Here is a 21630-nt window from a genome sequence, read left to right on the forward strand (position 1 = left end):
TTATCCCGTTTGTTGGTCGCTTTTGGCAACGTGGTTTTCAAAAACTCATCTGTCCTGTCCCAAAATGCGTCATTTATACTGACTTTCCTTACAACATCGCAGAGGCGTCATATTTTCACTAAGCGGCGAGCTGGAACAAATCATCTCAGTTGGCGTTAAAATTTCAAATGGGCAAGTGGCGAGCCAAATAGCAGTTCGTGACACTAATTATTCAACTATTTACATTTGTGTAACTGAAAGGCGAATCACGTATCGAGCGCTTGCGGCCTTAACGAGAGGTTCCAACCGTAGCAGCAGATGGAATTCGACTAAATTTAGTACGAAAGTATGTTAATTGTTACGGTTCGAATGTAGCAGAAATTAGAACGAAAATTTGATTGCAACCGACATCCGCCTCCCGGGGCCGTTTTCATAAACAGTGCGTGGGAGAGGAATGCAATCCCCTGCGCCGAGGTGTATTTAATCTTTTCGCCTACGATAACCAAGGCACCGGGAGGTCCATGCCAGGCAGGCAGGAGTATCGAGGTGACGCGTTCGACCGCTTGAAAACTAATTTCGTAAAATCCGGATCCGGCCGAAATTGTAACTGGCGGTTGGGCGTTTTTCCGGAAGCTGGCAACGGACCTAGACTTCGCAATCGCTTTGGGTCGGTGTCATTTTAGGACGAGCGCGCGTTGGTTGAGATGGTTTTGACACGTGGAAATAGTGTGTGATTGAATATTTGCCGAGTGGTTTGGCGTGGGAATCGAAACTGTTAGTGGAATTGTTTGGCAATATGTTAGCGTGCAATGTGAGTGATTTCTTTGAAGTGTGCAGAGGTTATACAAAAGCCACATCACGCGGGCTCAAACAAGCAAACTGATCATAGTAAATAGTAAATTCAATAGTAAATGAATTTTCAATAGACTTTAGCAAATTTAAGCATAGTATTCGATCTTAAAGTTAAAGTTATAATATTTAGAAGGAATAATATGTAACATGAAGCACTCGTAAAGCCCACGTGGTGGACGTGTAATATTTTATAATTAAGAATAATAGTAGATGCTATCGTTTTTTTATTGATCTATAATCATATGGAATGCAACAACTGCAGAAAAACACCCTTAAAAAAATTAAATCTGGTTCAAGAAGAGCTCATAGAAAGATTTGAGAAAAGGTATGACAAATTAGGTAAGTATGAAAAATTAATTTTGGTGACACTTCATACCTTTTGCTAAGTGAAAAATATTCTGAAAAGATGAGATAATCATTTTTCTTTGGTAACCGCTGCGTAATGTTTTTGTAAAGTTTGTGGAATCCTTTCGAAGAACCTTATATGCTCATTTAACTGGTTAAATTTTTGGATCGAGCAGTAAAAAAGCCAACAAAATGCCACAATGTGCAGTCATAAAAAATGCCAACAAAATATCACAATGTGAAAATGATGATACTCCAGAAAAGAAGCAGAAGAATTAGTTATCAAAATGGAACAGATTTTTGCAAACCTACCCTGATAATAATAATTTCTTTATTAGTCAAATTGCAAATTTGTTGCAGATTCATGCATTGCGAAATAAGGAATAACAATTGTTGCTACAATAGTGCATCTGTGTTCATTGACATGTACTTGCAATGCAAAAGTTCATACCACCATGTGCATAAGCTCATGATGATTATGATGATACCGATCGCAGTGGTGATGGTGGTGGCGTCATTGGCCGACTGTTTACTGCCAAACCGCGACGAAACCGTTATGCCGCACTTCCGCCATTAATGAGTGTTGGAAGACAATACCGTGCCCCCTATCGAGGGCCAACGTCCGGAGGGCAAAGTGTAGCATGCGAAAGGCTCTTACTGGGTCAAACATCCATCGACGGTGCGGTTGCTATCCATCATCGGGTCTATCTCCGGTCCCGTTCCGTTCCGAGAGGGAGGGATCGTAAAACGGCCACTTTGAAGGTAAAGCTTAGCAATCGATGCTTTGATCAGCCCACGAGCCACAAGGGAAGATTGGTCCATGTTTACGTCCCGTTTGCCACCGAGGGATGGAAAGAAAAGAGGAAACCAGCGGGTCTTTCTTCGTCAACCCTAACCTACAATTTGTGCGAACAGATCTCTGATTGTTTACCGCAACTGGTTGGCTCGCTGGTCGCGCGGCCAAGCTGATGTTTACGCACAGGAAAAAAGGGTTCAGGTTCTCCAGGGAAACCGTTACCTTCTACGCAGCCCGGTTGCGGTGCAAAAAAAAGGGGAAATAGAAAAACAATTTGGTTCTCCCACAAGCCGCCATTGACAAAGGGACGCCTACAGTTCCGGTGGGTTCCATCGAACCTTCTATCATTTTCTTGCCCGGTTCTGCGTTGTTCTTTGTAATCGGCTTACTCCCGCAAACAAACGTTGGAACCGAATGGAAATGCAAACCGAAGCATAAATCAACCGACATCGAGCTCTGCTCAATCCTTCTTCCATGATCTTATTGTGTAAGTACTGGAGGCATCCCGTGTGCAGCCAGGTTCTGGTCTCCCACGTAAACCATTGGGAGTCGCCCCGATGCCCAAACCATGGCGAAGTCGAGCGGTGTGCGATGAGCTGCAATCATTCTGCATCAGATAACCGTCTACAACAATGGAATACGGTGGGGAATTATGGGAATAAATTAACCAACGGACACTCGGCGCACTAACGGCGGTTTTCGGGAGGTACCGGTCAGCAGGGCTGCCGAGCCGGGATGATCAGCAACGGTGATTTCGAGTGGACAATTCCAGTGGAAACTGGAACGACGGAGGGAGAGTGATGCATTTTTCGCGATAACACCACCGTTGAGCGTGCCAAACGGGTGATCCGTCTGCGTTACAGTGAAAAGGGAGAGAAAAAGAACCATCGCCGGTTCTGGAAACTGCCACCTAACGGAATATGAGTGATTATTTAGCAGAGAAATGAGGCCACTTCGCGTGAAGCAAGGCGCGTTGGATCATATGACGGTACGGACGACAACATATTTTTACGATTCTTAATGATTTTAATGCCATTGAAACCAATGCGAAGTAAAATACGGCTACTTTAAAAAGATCTCATATGGATTTAAGAAGTTTTCCATCATTTCTCATAAGAAAATGCATTCTTTTTTCAATGTGTTCTTAAAATAAACAGCTCTTCTTCAGGTTTTCCTTGTATCAGTTGACATGGGAAAATAAGATAACGTTTCCTGATGCTCCTGTTGTCAAAATATTTAAAAGTGAAGAATGCGAAAAAACTGGAAAGAAATAAGTTCATTTTTAATTAAGTTTATATTATAGAGTAAATGAATAGCCTTAATTATTTATGGCAGTAAATGTTTTCATTCTACAAGTTCACAATTTTTTTCTCTCGGTTTTCATTGATTGTGTGAAGTATATTTTCCGATTTACGTTTCCAGTCAATGGTTATTTTTATTTTTTGTATGCAATGATCTATGAAGATAATATTCAGGACAAAATCTCTTCTTCGTATTTTGAAAATATTTCTTTATGCACTCTATTGAATTCACTTACCCTTTGTGCACTCTATGACATATTTTACGTGTCTCAGTTGGTAATTTGTGTATATTCTTATTATTTGCCTGTGCTGTCGTCAGCGGCATTTTGTGATAACATCATTTATCTTACTCAACTCACATGATCTAAACTCTCCGAAATATAATGAATAATCATAACTTCAATTCTGTATATTTTGTGTTCAGATTCCAAACATAATCGTATGCTGTGATGTTCTGTTTTATGGTGATTAACGATTTTTTTTCCATGTCAAAGAGCTCTTCATTTTGTTCTTTTATATTCCTATACACTCTTATTAGAACTAAACGAGATTAGAAGCTTCTAGCTGTGCAGTTTCAAACTCATGCAGTTTAGTGTGAATCGAAACGATAGAACAAACGAGTAAACATAAATATTTCCACAATAAATCGTTTCTTTACCCAACGGTGGTATTTGCTATTCAAATGGGAACATTGAACAACTGTCCGTGGCAAGTTTCCCGTAAATGTTTCCTTAGACACACTGCTGCATTGTAGCCTCTCGAAACACATGCCCACTTGGTTGCATTAGAAGGTTCTGTTCTAACACGGGATTCCACTAAACAAGCCTGGGAATTGAAAGCTGTTTGTGCACAACGAGCCGTCCAGTGTTGTTCTGGAACGTGTGTGTGTGCTCTCTCCTTAGGAACGGTACATCCTCCAACCGGCATGTCTGGAATTTGTTTTCGCTCCTCGACTTTTCCTTTTACCGCGCGGAATAATACTTCAGCAACATCATCATCGTCAGCGTCGTAGCCGAGCTCATCATGGACGCTATCATAAGCATCAGCAGCGTACATGTGTTCGGTCGTAACAGAAACAATTGAAGCGCAAAATGCACTTCTACCAGCTCGTCGTAAGAAACCGGAGCCAAGCTGGTTTCTTTGTTGCGTGTGTTCAGCGCCACACATGACGGAGTTTGCTGGCGTGCTGCTCCTGCCATGCGGACGGTATTTCCCGGCACTGTATCCTGGCGGGAAACTCCGAGGAAACCTGTCCGAGAGTGGTGGAGCTGGCGCGACTTGAAAGTGAACGCACTTTAAGAGAACGGGTTCCACCTTTGCTCGCTCCCTGGCCGCGTTCTCCTTGGACGCCCTAGACAAGAAGTTGTTGGTTCGTTCGTTTCGGTCTTATTTCGTTCAATTTTTCCGCTCTGTTGGGTTCCATTGGCGCATAGGGGGAGGTATATTTTCCTGTGGAGGGAAGGCGGTACCGGTGCCACTCAAAGGGGGACCTTTGTTCGAACCGCGTTACAACGCCACGACTATTATCTGTGTTACGCAAACGGCAAGGATGAAAGTGTGTACCGTATGTTGGGCTCACTTGAAGCAATAGAGGAACACTTGCATACACACATGCACACACACACAGCGAGCCGCGAGTATGATGAAATCGTGCGAAAGATTCACCGCTTTATCACCTACGTACTATCGCTGCTACGTGCGCTGGAAATGGAGACAGAATTTTGTGCGCGCGTACAAGACGTGATCTATCACGCGGAGCTTCCGGAAAATTGTCGGCGGTCGATTGTTTCACACTCTGCAAGTCGTACACGCCTTCGGATGCCGTTGAACTATGAGCCGGTTGAGGGAAATAGTAGACATCTTTCCTTCAAACGAAGTGTTTCATTTATGCGGTTCTTAGCATCGTTACTTTTAACGCTTAAGAACATCATCTAAAAAGGTTTATGGACATTTTTTTTTGGAAAAATTTTGGACTTGTTTGGATTGGCGATGTAAAAATGAGGTATTTCAACGTTTGAATTACATTTTTAACGACTTGAATACAGAATGGTGAATTTATAGAAATAATTAAATCAAATCCAAATCTAAATCCAATCAGAAATTGTTCAAAGAAATTAATCTAAAGCGTTACTTTAGATTTTTTTTCCCTTCTACTTTTTATGTAGATATATCAACATTCATTTAAAGATATGTAACAGAGGAAGAAAGGTGTTATTAGAAATAGTTGAGATGAATATAGAAAATTACCGAAGGCAAACATTTAACAAAGCTGCAAACAAGCCCAAAGTATCACAAGTTCTTATAAAACAAATAAGTTCAACTGTATAGGACCATTAAGGGCAATGGAAGAGGTGTGTAGGGCCCCGATTATCCCGTCGTCTGGAGCCCCGGAACGGGTTGTCCCGATTATTTCACAAACAAACTACGTAAACAGGAAACACAAAAGAAACAAATATTCACCATAATTTGTGTTCTTTGTCGCATTTCCACCACTATGCAATACGTTCATGCAAAATTTTCCAGCACAAATTTTGTACAGGTGTCAATGAAACAAATTAAAATGGCTGCCCAATTACATTACGCGACCCGAGCAAACTAACCAAACATTGTTGCCATTTATGAACCCGCGCAAAAGTGGGATTTACAATGTGCCAAAGTTCATCATAATCGGCACCCAGACCGGGGGGGAAAAATATCGGATCCACCGGAAGTGCAGCCGTTGTTCACTCGCTCGGGCAATAATTATGTTTTTAATTGGAACACACCGCTCGCTGAATGGGCATTTGTTCGACCCATCGCGCGCAACTTTATGCGCAATTTGTGCATGAAAAGGGATACTTTTTTGTGATTGAGCACGCTGTGAATGCGGTGCTTTATTGCTCCCACATCGGTAATCTTCCAGCGAAGCGTTGTTCATCCCATTAGATAAATTCATAATTCCAAGCATTAGTTGAATTGAAGTTTGTAATTAAAAATTACTACAAATTACAACATCCCCGACACATGCTGTTAATGGGAAATTGATCCGTGCGCGCTTCCGTCCGCGTTTTCTGCTCCGCTCGATTTGTCGGGCGCTGTATTTAAGGGCAGCTCGGTGGTTCTGATACAAAATGTTTTCCCAGTATCTCTCACTCGCCGCGGTAGAAGCTCGACTTGTTCGACGTGGCTGCAAGCACGGCAGCAGGTTCTCGCCCTACTGCTGCAAATGACATCGTTTAGATAGCGATGAGCTTCTCCTGCGGGCCTTTAATCACCTCGCACGGTACCCGGGGCCCTCCTACCGGGCGGATTGAGTGGGCGTGCGAGGTGTGTGTATGTTTTGCAACCCACCGTGCGATAGTTGTGCGATAGTTACCGCATAATAAAGTCCTCGAATCACTGCACTTCTTTGCCCGGACCCGAAGCCTGGCTAGTGCTGGATGGAAATTACGCAAGTGCGCTCGCAATGCTTGGCTTTCACGGAGAGGCAACAAGGCGGGGGTGCCAACGGGATCGGCACATGTTGAAAGCGCCTCTTCGTGGGGTGCTGGAGGCTCCGGGGGGAAGGAATCCAGCGTTTCGGTTTCTCGTACGGATCTCGTTCGGTTTTCTCTCGATGACGGTTGCGAATGCAGCGAACCGAAACGAAGCCCCCTCCCCCGGGGACCCAACCCCTCCGTGGCCGCCTCTCTTGGAGCACGAGCAAATGGCGCAACTTCACGAAAACCGCGACTGCACCCGACGACGATGACGACGTCGACCGGCGGATGTAGCCCGGATGGCGGCGGCTCCAACGGTACTCATAATTTGTTCCCTGTTCATTATGTTATTTATTTTCGCTTTGGTGCCCACCTCCGTGCCCTCCAACCCTGCCTCACCCGCGGCGTTGGTCTCTCGGGTCGATTCGCACCGGCATCAAACCCGGGCGGATGTCGCTGTTCGAAGCTCGCTATGCAGTCCTGTGGAGACTCGACATCAACCATCACGGGGATCGGGAGCAAGCCCGCCTCCTAAACCGAAACCATTACCGATTGCGGATTCTACGGATTGTTCGGCGTGGGGTTGCCATTTGCCCTTTACTTGCCGTGGCTCTTGCCAAGCAGACGCAACACAGCAACGTTGCTTGGGTTTTGAACAACATTATTATGTAGACTTTAATTTCGCAAAATAAGCAATGCAATCTACAACCATAAAAATGGGGTATCGTTGTTTCCAGGCAAAATGATTACAATTTAACAGTACTATAAATTTGCTTTTCGCATAAAATAAGTGTAAGCAGCAACTTGAGCCGGTGTTAGTTGTTGTTTTGCTTAAACTTGCCCGTTTCAAATTCTCTCAGATGGTATGCAATGTAAATAAGTATTAAGCTTCGTATGTGGTCCAGCGTAAAGATTTTAGTTATAGTCTTTTTAAAAACAAAAGAACTTCTTAAACTAGTTTAATATGAAAATGGTGTGTTTTGGTCAACATTTTCATCCTTTTTAATTTTCTTTTGAATTTCCATATAAACTTTTGTATCCCTACGTATAAGTTTTTTATATAAAAATTATCTTTATTTTATGTATAACCATCGTAAACATGCAAAGAAAAAACATTGTCTTGCTATAAAAAAATTGTTTTCCTAAAGATACTTTTAAGAAATGTGACTTGGAACATTCTCACTAATTCTTCTTTTACATTCGTTTCATATATCAATATTCTCTTTACAATAAACCGGTGAATCTTCTCTTATTTGCGAAATGATTTTTTATTGTTTTATAAATATTTCCTCAACAAAAAAAAAAACAAAACTACAGCAGCTTTTGGTAAAACGGTTTGTTATAAGAACGAAATATTGCACAAGAGAACTCGTCGGTTTTGTTATAACATTTACCTTCACTATATGTATCTGTCCTTCCCAACTCAACGCGAATAGAACACCACCGAAGATCACCGTTTGGAAAATCAAAGACCATGCCAAGAGATGAAATTCCATGCCAACAAAAAACCACCGGGAAAACACATGTCCGTAAACACAAATGGGTTTTGATGTGCCTTTTAGCAAGGACCTAGTCCGTCGATTCGAGGTTGGTACTGAAGTCGACCGGTGTTGCTTCCCTGGCTTGGCTTTTCCCAGCCATGGTGAGGTTTTTTTTTATCTTGCCACATCTTGCCTGTTGTTTGTTTGTTTCTTCGCCCATCGTCGCCACGGGTCGTGGTCAAGCCGCGGGTTTAAAGCAAAGCTCGGTCACGGAACGGAAAACGCTGCGGAATGCCGCGCCAGGATCGGGCAAACTATCGAACGACAATAATGGTTAATGTGCACCAACACCAACCCGTCCGCAGCGACCACTCGCCTGCTCTGGTGGTGGTGGTGATGGTCGGAGGATGTCCGCTGGCCCGTGGATTTAATTGGACAGGGTTAGCCAAGGCATCCGACGGGGCGGTTCGCTAATGGGCGCCCGATGTCCTGCGGTCGAGTCCTGTTCGCATCCCCGTTCGCCAAACCGATGTTGATAATGATGTCAGGAATGTTTGCCACCGCTTGTCATATGAGCCGCGTCCATTCCCCACCACCGCAGGGTTGGGGGCATGACCTCACCTGTACTGGGCAGGCTTAAGGTAGGAGAGAGGAAAAAAAACGAAACAACCTCGGCATCCTTTTTCATTGGAAAACTGCGCCCCTTCCGACCATCGGCGCCGTTCCCGAACCTTTGGCTTCTCCGGTATTTATGATGATGGCTCACCGTACGGCGTCGTTTTTATTACCTTCCTTCAGAGCAGCAACGGGCCATTAGTGAGCAAACTGCAACATTATTCAAGCGAGTTTTTTTTCTGCTTGTGCCGTTTTTTTTCCTCCACACTCATAACCTTCGGTCCAGGTCCAGGATCCCTTTCCCGGCTAAGAGCATACGTTCACCTTCACCTCTTCCTCATGTTTGGGGAAGGGCCTCGCCAGAGGGGAAATCCAATCGGTGGCTTCTGGCTATGACTGCTTTGGCCGATTTTATGGAATCCATTTGGTTGTGTCCGTTTCACCCGCAGGGGGCGGGAAAAGGCGAGGGGGAAAACTCAAGCCTCGAGGCTGACGTTTGGCGACCGCATCCATACCGGAAAACTCTCGCTGGAAAACTCCATAGTCCTGGGGCACTCGGGAACCTTTTTTTGTGTTGTTTCTCGTTCCCCGCTACCTTTTCTTCCCCCGCCTCGCCAAACCGAAAGGTTAGTGGTCTCCGACTCCAGTGGCCGGGAACCGGTTCACTCGCCGCTGCCCGGAGCGCGAACGACCGAACGGTGGCTCCGGTTATCGTGCCCAGCAGGGGCCAGATGTCGGGATGATTTCTTTTTAGATCGGATTACGAGCTTCATAAAATTTGCAAAATTGTCAACCTGTCCCCGGTCGCACCGGGGCTGATGTGTTCCGCTTTTCCGCGGCCTGTCAGCTGAAAAAGGAAGTGGAAAAGCTACGGGGGAAAAAAAGAAAACCCTCGTAACCGATGGCACAGTCATGCCGTGTAACTTCAGTACCTGTTTGTGAATGAAAACCATGCTTTTCGCGGCTCCACCGGGTTCGGGAAAAACTGGTGAATGTCATTTTTGTTTGACCACGCTCCTACACAACGCTGCTGCACCTTTGTGCATGGCAGCTCCGGAAAAGCGCCGGTTGGGAAAAGCTGCCAGCGTGGTTTCGATCCACTTCGAGGAAGGGTTCAGGTGACCGAAGGCTGGTGGAAAGCAAGGAAAAAAAAAGAAAACTGAATTCGCTAGAACGGGGAGCCCTAAGCTGATGTATCATTCAGTTATCATCCGGAGACAAAGCGAGAGTACTCCTTTTTTTTGGTCACAAGTTTTCATGGCACTGTTTGCGTTGTGCGCGATAATTGTACAATGGAGCTTTGCGAAATACAACGGGATGGATTTTTCGAGCGCAGAAAAGAAAAACGGTCGTAAAACGGGAAATTTGGTCACCTGGTCGAAATGAGGTAACACTTTTGCGTTAATTTCTATTGTTCGAATTAACCCAAATTCCTTGTTAACAAGGGAAGAGTCGCTCGAGAAGGTTGTTAAATATTTTATATAACCATAATCAGGTCAAAGCAATGCAAATAGTTGAGTTGATTTATCACTCCATCAACTTCCAGTTGTATTCTTCATTTTTTAAACCAACAATCATTAGCTCATCAGCGCTTATTTAGCTTAGTCGTGTCTTTTATGTTCTTTGCGATTGTTTTATCCATTCATTGTGAGCATTTTATTTGCTTTAGAATGTTTTGTCGTTTAAAAATTCAATTCAAAATTTTTAAACAATGTTTTTTTAAATATAGCTAAATATCTGAATCCTTCACAATTTAGATCATATGGAAAGCTAAATTTATGTTTAGATACCAGAATTCTTGAGTATTAAATTTTAATTTCAAACAATTAAATCGATATTCATTCTAGGAAACTCCCGAAGCAATGAATTGGAATTAAATGTAGAAACTCCTTGCTTAGATACTATCTTAATAATTGAATAGGCATAAGAATATCTTATAAGATCTTTTAAATGCCTCCTCAAGCTTGAACGCTGGAAAAAGTTATTCTTACTTAATGTCAAATTAAACTATCCATGTCTTTCCACATCAGGTTTTCCGTCTTTCGTCCACCCGTTAGTACAGAACGACGATGAGATCAAAGTTCAAGCAAGCGACACTGCTGGTTCCCCGGTTTTTCTTCTCCCTCCGTCCATTCGGCCTCGTTTGACACGGTTCTGCGAATACGCTCTTCCACCTTTGGCCACGGCATGCGGAAGGAATACCAAATCGAAGATTAATGCTAATTGTGCCGAGCGCAAAACTAGGCATTCCCTGAGGGCTGTGACCCAAGCTCCGGTGACTTTGCAGTGCGCGTTTACCATAATCGGCCCGGTTGGTCACCGTTAAGCTTTCTGCAATCTTCTCCATTTCTAATTACTGCTCCCGTCCCAAGTCGAGGAGTTGAGGTCTGGCGAGGGCTTTTCGTTTCGTTGACCGGGTAAGTGGTTGGTATAGCCTGTGGAGCATTTCCCAGTGTCCAGCGGAACGCCACGCAGCCGTTACGTTTCCCAGGAAGATTCCACCTCTTATCATTACGCCTCTCGTTAACATATGTTCCGAGTGGAGTGGCAGTGGAGAACGCGCACTTGCGTGGCAGAACGATTGGAGCACTCGAACCTGATTAGTAGGGGCACAACCTGGTGGTGGTGGTAGTGGCACAGTAACAGCTGGCCGAGCCGCTGATCAAGCTTCTAGGAGGTGCTTCGGAAGTTCAAGATCACTGCCAACAACCTTTCGCATCTTAACGACGATAGCCATCTTATCTTTTCTCCATTCTCTCTCCTCCAAGCGAACGGACTAGATGAAGATAGAGGAATTCAAGCATTACAACCTAAGCACGGGCAGTTGGATCGTACCTCGCGGCCGAAGAAAACTGTCATAAGGTTCTCGCTGCGGTGCGGAAATTGGAAACACAACAGAACGTTTCTGCGAACAAACACCGTCCGCGCTATGTATGGATCCACGGGCTGAAATGGGATGAAAATCTTCAACCCGTTTCCTCCGCGGTTCGATCACAGTTCATTCCCCCTCCGCGCGTCGGTTTCGTACGGTTCGTTCACGATCTCGCCGCCTGCCAGCGATTCTTGGACCCGCGGAACGTGATGCGGAATAATTGTGTTCGTTCTACTCGTCTTCTTCCAGACGCGAGCGGATAAGTCAACGAACCAACGTCGCGAACGCGCGAATGAAAATGGATAAAAATAGAAGCCGGGAAAGAAGTGGAGTGGTTTCCTGGAGGCTTGGGATTTGTTTTAGAAGTAGAAATTAGAATTGTAGTTTACAATGGGAAAACATTAATCACGCTATTATTCAAGCAGAATTATTAAAAAAATAATTCTAGCGAAGTAGGTGTCGTTGAAAACAAGATAAATTAGCTATTTCTTTAGTTTTATTTTAGCATACTTTAAGCATATCTAAATGCAATATACATGCATTTCATTTTTATTTCTGTAATAAAATCCAGCTGGAAACTAAACAATTATACCACGATCTGGCATGTTTTCCAATTGTCACAGTAACAATTCAAATCAATTGTTAAAGTATTTAATATATTCTGTAAATTCGTAAAATAAATTCTGTAAAATAAGCTATTAGTATGGTCAAAAAAATTTAAGGCATAATTTGCACAGTTTTCTCTATGATATTGTATTAGATGCCAGATGAGGATTAAAACTGAAATAAATAAAAATATATTGTATGTTATAACTGATTTACTGAGTTGCTGTTTGAACTTCTTGACTATTCAAAATTCAGTAATAGAATAAATTAATTTATTCTGCTACTAACACAACAAGTATAACCAACAAACCTTTTGTGCGAGTAATTAAAATAAATTTGTCAGTTCCTCGAGTAATGACTGACAACACAGGAAGTGATTTTATTGTACAATCTTTGCTCGAAGGAAAACAAATGAAATTCGAGTTCCACAGCTTTTTCCGTCAGTTTCATTCAATTCCGTCGCGTGACTCCTGGCGGAAGAAAATGAGAAAACTGTACCCGCACTGTTCAATCGGTGGCGCAGTCCAATCACCCAATTCTCATGGGCCTCGTATCGGGCACACATACACCACCACCACAACCGCAAGGGAAGGCTCGACGAGCATAAAAAAAGCCCCGCGCTCCGTTGTTTGCGTGCTGGCTGGCAAAGCGCGGGCAGGAAATGAGATTCTGAAGATGGCCCGGCCACAAACAGCAGCTTGGTGGCACTCTGGGTTTCCAAGCCCCGGCCAACACACCAACACACACCGCGGCGCGCTCGGTCACGATCGACACAGTTACACGGTTGAAGATCGTCGTGAAGATCATGGACCCCTGGGAGCAGGCCGGGGGGGGGGGGGGGGGGGGGGGGGGAGGAGGAGGCGGCAACAAGAATACCGGGAATCCGCGACCGCCGCGGAAGACGTACCAAAGCGGAATCCGAGCGAAAGAAGTGCGAAGGAGGACGCGAGAAAGTGGCGTCAAAGCAGGACGACGCTAGGGCCGGCCGAGAGTGAGATCGAGCAGCCTCAACTCGCGAGCTGCCAGCGATCTTGAACTTGGGAGCTTTTCCGCCGCGATCGTTCGCGACCGGGCGGCAGTACGCTGGTGTCGTCTTTGCGAGCTGCTTGGCTGCCGTCTTGCGGCGTCCGTGACTTTCGTTGGCCGTGTTGTGCGGGCTAACGGTGCATTTTCCTTCTTCGACTTCGTGGTTGGTGTGTGGCTTCAGTTTTTCTTCATCCAATCGTGTTCTCACCGTTCCCCAAGCCGGTGTTAACGTTCTCGCGTTCCGTCTCAACGCGCGTCGTGGGCGCAAAGCCCTTTTGCGCTTTGTGGACGATAAGGAAAGGGTTCGGTTCGGTTGGAGTCCCCTTGTCAAACGGAGCCAGGGAGCGGAACGACACGATCACAGTGCACGGATTAACGGGCCCTAGGGGGAAGAACGATCGACGTTGCGGTCGGAAAGAAAAGCCAACGGGATAGAATCGAAAAGGCAGCGAAGAATGCAGCCAGTGTCCATCGGCAAAAGGGGTGTTGTGGTTTGGTTTGTGTGTCGACGGTTAACATACGGCGTTGTCCACTTCTTGTGAAAGTGCATTCTGACGCGATGGTAAACATACACGAACCCGTAAGGGCCAAGAAGAAAGTGTTGAAGCTGATGAAACGAAGTGAACGAGTTTTGTGCTTTTAAATAATACGACGAAAAGATTCTATTTTATTTTGTGGTATGATATTTTGAAAAGAAAACCTTCCTGCTGTGTTTATTGAAAATACGAGATTTAAATAATTTTGTGCAATAGTGGGTTTTTAAAAACGGCTAATTTTATTCATCCCTATTTTCGGACGATAAATCTCTAAACATTTATGCTCTTTGGGAAATAAAAAAGCCCAACGTGTGTTTATAAGAATCCATCAACTACGACTGGAGTTACACAAAACTCCCCCGACAGTTTAAAGTTCTAAAAGCTGAAACGTAAAGTGTGCCAAGTGTGTGTGTCCCGCTTCGGGATGACGGATGGTTCCCGTCGGGAAAGGCGGTAAAGTTTTGTAGAAGATTTCCAACCCCAAGCCACCCGATCCAGCCAGACAGCATCACATATGAGCCGACTTTATCCGCTTATGCTTCCCCTCTCTTTCGGGAGAGGAGTTGATCCTCCCGTTCGCATTACCATACGATCGTTGCCAGCAAACATAAATGAGTTGAACGAGGTCGCTAGGAAAATAAAACGGAGTAAAGAGGAACCATCAAAAGTGTCCCGACCCAAGGGGGAAGCGAGTCCCATCGCTCGGTTGAAGTTCTTACGGAGCATAAGCACAAGAGGAGCATCACAAACGGAAACGCCAGCGATGGTGGAAACGAGAGAATGGTGAATACCCGAAAAGCAGAAACAGAAATAACGAAGGAAATCACTTGAATATTGCATCAACAACGAATGGTGGACAGGAAGAAAAAAAAACTTAGCAGTTGAAACACGGAAGGAAAACACTCATCTCACCTAAAGGATGGCTGTCGGGTTGAAGGTTGACGACGATCATCGCAAGTAGCGGGAGCATTAGCGCCCACCTGTGGGCGGAGTGGGTGGTACTGTCGCCTCGAAGTCATCCTCGCTGACTGACGAAGCTAGAGCATGTGCATGTGTGTTTGTGTGTGTGTGTGGATGCCACTTAAGCGATGGGGATGCGAATGAGAAGTGATTTGGAAATGAAAAGTTGCGAAATGCCAGACTCCCGGTTGTTATCAACGAAAACGGAAAAAAGGAAGAGGTTAGGTAGCACGTGTCTAATGGTGGGTGTGTCCTCCCCCAGGGGGGAGAAGTTCCGCGTGGGGGGGCGATGAATGACAAGGTGGCGCTTGGCGACGGTGAAGTGAAGAAGTTCGCTAATATTGAATGAAGCGAATTCGGAGTGTGAGAACCATGATGCCCATTGTTGGGTGCGCGTATGGTGGGGTGTCTCGGGAAAATTGGGCCTGATGGCTGCTGGGGATGAATTTTCCTCGATTGGCACGAACCTTTGCTAACTTGTTGTTCACGACCCCGGCTGGGGACGGAGGAAGGGGCACGAGTTCTGAGCACTCGAAGTAATATCAGTTACGCAAAACAGTTCTTCGTTGGTTTGTTAGGATGGTATTTGAAGGAGTTTGAAAGCAGGACGCTGGGTTGGGAAGGGGGGAAAAAAAACTTCTGCGGGAAGGTTAATTTAAATATCAAAGGAATTCTACCGTCGGTGGAAGGCTTTCATTTTCTTCTTTTTTGCCAAGTCTGCTTCGTGTTCGGAAGTTCCATTACAATTCACTCGGATTCGGTGGAAAATTCGTTCCGCATGCTGAAACCCTCGGGTTGGCCCCGGGAAAAAGCTGCCAGGAAACGATTGAGCTGTGATTGCCTGGCTTTCGGATTGCAAGCTCGAACTAGTACGGTTTGGAGTGTTTGGACCTCGCCGTATGAGAGGTTTTTCTTCTTCTTTCGTGCATGATTATTTGGTCCACAAACGGTGGCTTCTGATAGGAGAAGCGGGAGTTGAAGCGAATTTTTGACCGAAGAAAAGCAGCTCCAACTTTGAAGTGCGGAATGTTTTTATAAGAAGACTTGCGACAGCGTACCCCGGACACGTCCATCAGGCGTAGGACATGGTCGGAGGGATCCCATGGGGGAGCTGAAAAAAAAAGCTGGTACCAGAATGAACAAAGGCTTCAACCTGGGAGCGTGCGTCTTTCGGAGGGTGGAATGTTGCCGCCACATACGAGTGGGTGGAAGCAGTTGCTCTCATCGCGGCCAAGGGAAGACATGTCTGCGTCTTTCGTCTTACGACGTGCCGAAACGAAAACAACCGACCGAAAGTAGTCCCGCCGAGCGTGTCGAAAGATGAAAGTGAGCCCGGTGTAACGAAATTCGGAAAAGCAGCATCCTCATCAATCATGCAACAGTTTTCAGCGCTCAAATATGGTCACCATGGTTTCGGTCTCATGTGTGTGCGAGAACACCCTGGGTACAGCCAGGGTAACACCCGGTTCGGTGTCCTAAGGGATGGTTGCTAAGCTTGGAAATTAGTTCCACATAAGGGCACCGGAAAAGTGTGGAAACTTTAGTTTCTTTTGTTGCGCCCAACGTACGCGTCGCTTTCCCGGCAAAAAGTAGTTTCCACGGAACCGTTGATAAGTACGAACAGCTTTCCTTGTGTCAATTCGACGAAACACATGACAAACAGAAGAGACCGAGAGGGAGTAAAACCTTCCACAAGCATCTCACCGAAGGAGAAGCGCTCCGAGCAAATATCCATTCTCGGTACATACTGCCATGATTTTCAGTTCCGTGTGCATAATAATGGTAGAATGCATTACATTAACAAACATTTGCCCATAACCAACCTTTCGCCTTCCGCCACCTCTCAGCTTTCTTTGCACATGTTACTTTTTAATCTCTTGGCGCACACAAATGACGCCACGCAGCGATGGTGGTGGTAGCGTCAACAAAACCTTCCCAAAAACATCAACATCCGACGTCAATGCTAAGCGTTTTGCCATCAACAAAGCGGGCTGGGATGACGATTGCACCGGAATGCAGTGCCGGAACTATGGGACTCGAGCGGAGGGTCATTTGGCGAAAATTATGTTAATGAAGAATGTTTCGCTGGAAGTAAACGTTGTCGTCGAATTTTTCATTGTTTTAAACATCAAACAACCTGAAGTACTTGTTTACCTTTTTAACCGGAGATTTGTTATGGACCATTGTTGTTTTTTAGCTTTTTGAATATTCTGTTGGAAGAAATAGATTTAAGACTCATTATAGCAAATTTAGTGTTGTGTTGGTCAAATTAATCCATTACAACCTTTAACCATTCATTTTCGTTTGTATTTTTAAATTATTTTTGTATTTAAAAAAATAGTTGGAACAATGGTTTCGTAAACGATGTTAAAAGAAGCAAAAAGAACGAAAAAATTATTGTCAAACCTTGAAGGAAACTTAAACAACAAAAAAATTACAACTTTCAAAACCTTAGATCATTTTTGGGATAAGTAAACTATCCATAAATAAGTCCAAATAATTGGGGAAGTGATTCTTTTAAATCGTAGAAGTGCTTAATATTCGATCCAGATGTAAACCATAGTTTAAACTATCCCAAACAATGAGATATAAAACATGCCAAAAAATAATGTTTCTCCGCATAGTGTCCTGATTTGAGAGACAGCTGAACAGGAGCGTAGACATCAGTGGAATCCTGACCTTTGCCATTGTTTTGTGTACCTTTTTTTTTAAGTTCCACTCGATGGCAGCATCGCAATGACGATGGTGTGTACAAGTCGAGCGACAACATTTTATGTCACGCCGGACTGAAGCAGTGTGTTTAGCTGCTTTGTTATTGATGGTGATGCTCCCTCTGCGTCACTCCGCGCTGTCCACCACTCGGTGTCATTTGCCATTTTACATGCTAAAGTATTCATGAAGCTCGTGTCATCCGAGGCCGTTGTTGTGCTGGAATTGTACGGAGGCTGCCTCCCAAATCCTTTCACAAACATTCACTCAAGCTCGGTGGATGCTGCAAATAGTAAAGGATGTATAGAATAACGTTCGCCAGGACACGATATACCATTCTTGTCGAATTGTTAACGCTTTGTGTATGTACAGTTTTACTCTGTGCAAATAAACATAAACTGCACAGAAAAATGGAATTTACTGAACAGAATACAATTGGCCAAAAGTAAAAATACTGAATATACCTTTCCGCGTGTCGCCGATCACTTCAACAGGGAATGGTACCATACCGATGCTGAAAATAAAACAACAACAAACGGCACCAGCATATTGTTTAACCACGGCTGCCCAGCAAACGAAACGCTCTCGAAATGGTCACGACCAGGCCCGAGGAATCATTGCGGACCATTGGGATTGAATAAAATTGGAGCAAGACATTATGTTCCACCCCATTACACTCTCCGGCCGGCCAGCGGAGTAGCTTTTCTTTCCTTTTCCTAGGGTTTTTTTTTACTTCCCCTGTTGTTCTTGTTCGTGCCGGTCTTGGCGGTTGTCTTCCAGATTCGATCCATTTTCCCATACACTGCACGCCACATTTTCCTCCCCACGGCGACGCGCCGATGTTTGTTTTGCGCTGCTCCAATTCCCGGCCGGCTGGAAAAACTGTAAGCATGTAAGAAAACGGTTGGAAAAAATAAAATGGAACATGGAAGGAGAAGTACTTGCACTTGCAGTGTGGAGCGTTGAAAAAAAACATGAAAATAGTAATGCGTGATCCGTTCGAATGAACAATTCATCTTTCCCATCGGTTGACAGCTTTCAATGTTCGCTGATGGAAACATTTACAGCGTGCCCCGGGGAAAACAAAAATTATGTGGAATGCAGGGGAAGGAAAAGTTTAGAGCGTGTTTTAAGGACCCAACCCATATGATTCCCATTTGTTCGTGTGTGGGTTTGTGCTTGTCCCAGTGAGTTCTAGTTTTGATGAATGAGATTTCCGATTCGGTAATGATATGATTAGTTCATCCGGCGGTGTCGTTCATAAATCTCCATTTTCCGACATGATTTCCTTCCCCACGACCGGCAGTCTCAACTCAACGCAGCACCGATTTTCGGACTCCATTGTGAAGAAAAGCTGACCAAGCAGGGAGCCCAGAGGATGCGGTTTCCTGGACTATTCGCATGAAATCGACCATGCACCATCGCCGGAGCTATGCAATTCTTGTAACATTGTCCACCCCCGGGGTTGAAATATGTTCAAAATGTTTCTCGCCCGGCAAAGGCAACGACTCTCGTGTCTTTCTGTCGCTTAGAAACCAGCTCCTGGGCCACCTAATACCAGACTCTAGAACCGGTTTTCAACCGAAGAGACGCTGAACTAAATCAACGCCGGTCGACGAAAGCCGGTCGAAACGGTGCTGAACCAAAATCCCGTTTGCAGAATGACTGAATCCTAGATCTCCCACACAGGGTGAAGCAAAACAAAAAACTAAAAGTGGAGGTAAAAACCAACCTCACTTCTGGCAAATGCTGTAGCCACCGGGCCGGGTTTTGGTACTTTCACTGGTCGACACTGGGAACGTTGGGAGGGCGGGGGAGTAACCTGCTCTCCCGAGCTGGCTGGGCGAGATAATGAAATGGAATGTAAATACTTTTGAGATGACGTTCTTCTTTGGACCGGCTGGCGCTTCTAGTGTTGCAAAAAAACCGGAATCGGGCAATTCACTCTTCAAATTCAAGTTTCACTTTCCCGGCTGGTGCCCTGGGATGCGGAAATGTAAACAAGCCCGCCGAGGACGTGGGCCCATCATGCGATGGAAAACGGACCGCATTGCGGAGACTTTTGCCGGTAGACGGAATGCAGTTTATATCGCTTCATTGTAATCATGAAAGGGTTGGGCTTATTATTTTTCTTCGGTTTTATAGATTTTCAAAAAAATAATAGAATGTATAGAACTAGAGACAATTTCGATTTTCACTAATGAGTTTTGCATGACTGCCTCAAGGCGTTTAAACATCATGTCAAATTTGAGTCCATCTTGTGACGAACGATGGAAAGCACCACGTAATGAACCGATCAGACTGACAGTATTATAACACGGCGGTAAAAGTGTGTTACCGTTTCCTCAACCGGCACAAGAAGACGCACCAAAGTGGACCATACACCGCTCGTGACCATGTATGACAAACTCGTAAGCAGGCTCGCACCGGTTGCATCCTCACCCGATCGGCCAGTGATCGATGACATGATGCTCCAGTTTACTGCATTTTGTGTCCACAGACACACCAGCATTTTCTGACCCCACATGGACACAAAGGAAAGCAACCATTTTACGTTCTGAAAGGGATGACCAGCATTTAAAAGCTGTGATGCTGGGAGGCATTAATCACTTCGCACCACCACCACCACCACCACCACCGCAAGTGCAATTTCAACGACGATGAAGCTGGTACCATCCGCATCTCATTGAGGTCAGCCTTCCGTCAACCTACGACATTCATTATAAGCACACGCCGGCTGCACGCCGAGTGCAGATTTAATTTCCGACCGGTGGTTTTCGACTCGTTATGTCAAGAATTTCCATCATCATCAACATCGCCATCACCATCTCGACAGCATCAATGCCATCCAAACCTCTCCATTGATGACGTTCCTCTTGTCGCTTTGAAAGCATCAGCATTGATAAGAGGTGGAAGAAAAGGTCGAACGGCAGAATCGGCGTCAATGGTGCGGATGGTCGAATGGAAGTTTGCGGTTGCTTTCTTCGACAAATGTGGCTTGGCTCCCCCCCCTCTGCCTCTCTCTTCTTCCACTGGGAAGAGGAGAAAGTAGCGACGGTAATTATTCGATGAGGCACTGGATGATGCGTCTCTGTGTGATGTGTGAATTATGGCGCACAGACTGAAGTGGGTCTCGGTGTTGATGATTTGAATTTGATGAACTGTTTCTTTTCGCTCTCCAGTCCAAGCATGCCAGGCTTGAAGTGGATCGTTATATTTACGCGCAATAAATATTATAGCTTTTCCTACCCCGTTGCTTCGGGTTCTTTGAGGAGAAATAGTTTTCTGTTTGATCTGTGCCGCCACCTGCGATCGGTTTACTCATCAATCCAGAGCAGAAGAACACAGCAGTATCAAAAGCATTTCTTAGGAACCCACAAAACTCCCATCGGATGTTTGTTCCCGATATTTCTCACTTTCTCTTCAAGGAGTAAGGGTGTATAGTGTTTGAAAATATTTCTTCCGAAAAGATTATTAATTCGATTGCCCGGGCAGGGCAATAAATTTCCCCGATTATCATCAAACTATTAGCGCCGGCAGCAAATTGGGGGGCGGAAAAGCAACCGTAAGGAAAAACCCGCTGGGAAATCGTGGCGTGGGACGTTGAGGCGTTGAGAACTTTGATTTATTGACTGTCGCCATCGTTTCAAACACTTCCTCCATTGTGTTGCGAAATAACCCGCTTTTCCAAGCCAGTGTAAATATGTGTGACCGTGTATGTGTGTGTGTTTGTGTAGTGGTCAGTGTCTTATGAGCTTGCATCGCGAGTGAAAACGAGTTGGTCTGGCGTCTCTTGTCAACCTGAAGCCGTCGTAACGCTGGTTGGCATTTTTTAATTAGAGGAAAAGTAGGAAGCAAATGAAAGCACTCCATAGTAGTGGTCAACCCGTTTTACGTTCGTGCACGTTCGTTTGGACTGTCTTTTCCCATCCGCCGGGTGGTCAGCGGCTGTGGAAAATGTGTGTCGCCCCGGTGCGTTCGTCGCCGGACGATCGTTTGCGCTGAATCTGATTGTTCCGGTAACCTGCTTTCCACGTGTACGGCAAGGCATCCTTCCCGCTTTCCCGCCACGTCACGTTGGAGAGCCAGTTTGG

Source organism: Anopheles coustani, chromosome 2 (assembly GCF_943734705.1).
Source record: "Anopheles coustani chromosome 2, idAnoCousDA_361_x.2, whole genome shotgun sequence".
In the NCBI taxonomy this organism is placed as follows: Eukaryota; Metazoa; Arthropoda; class Insecta; order Diptera; family Culicidae; genus Anopheles; species Anopheles coustani.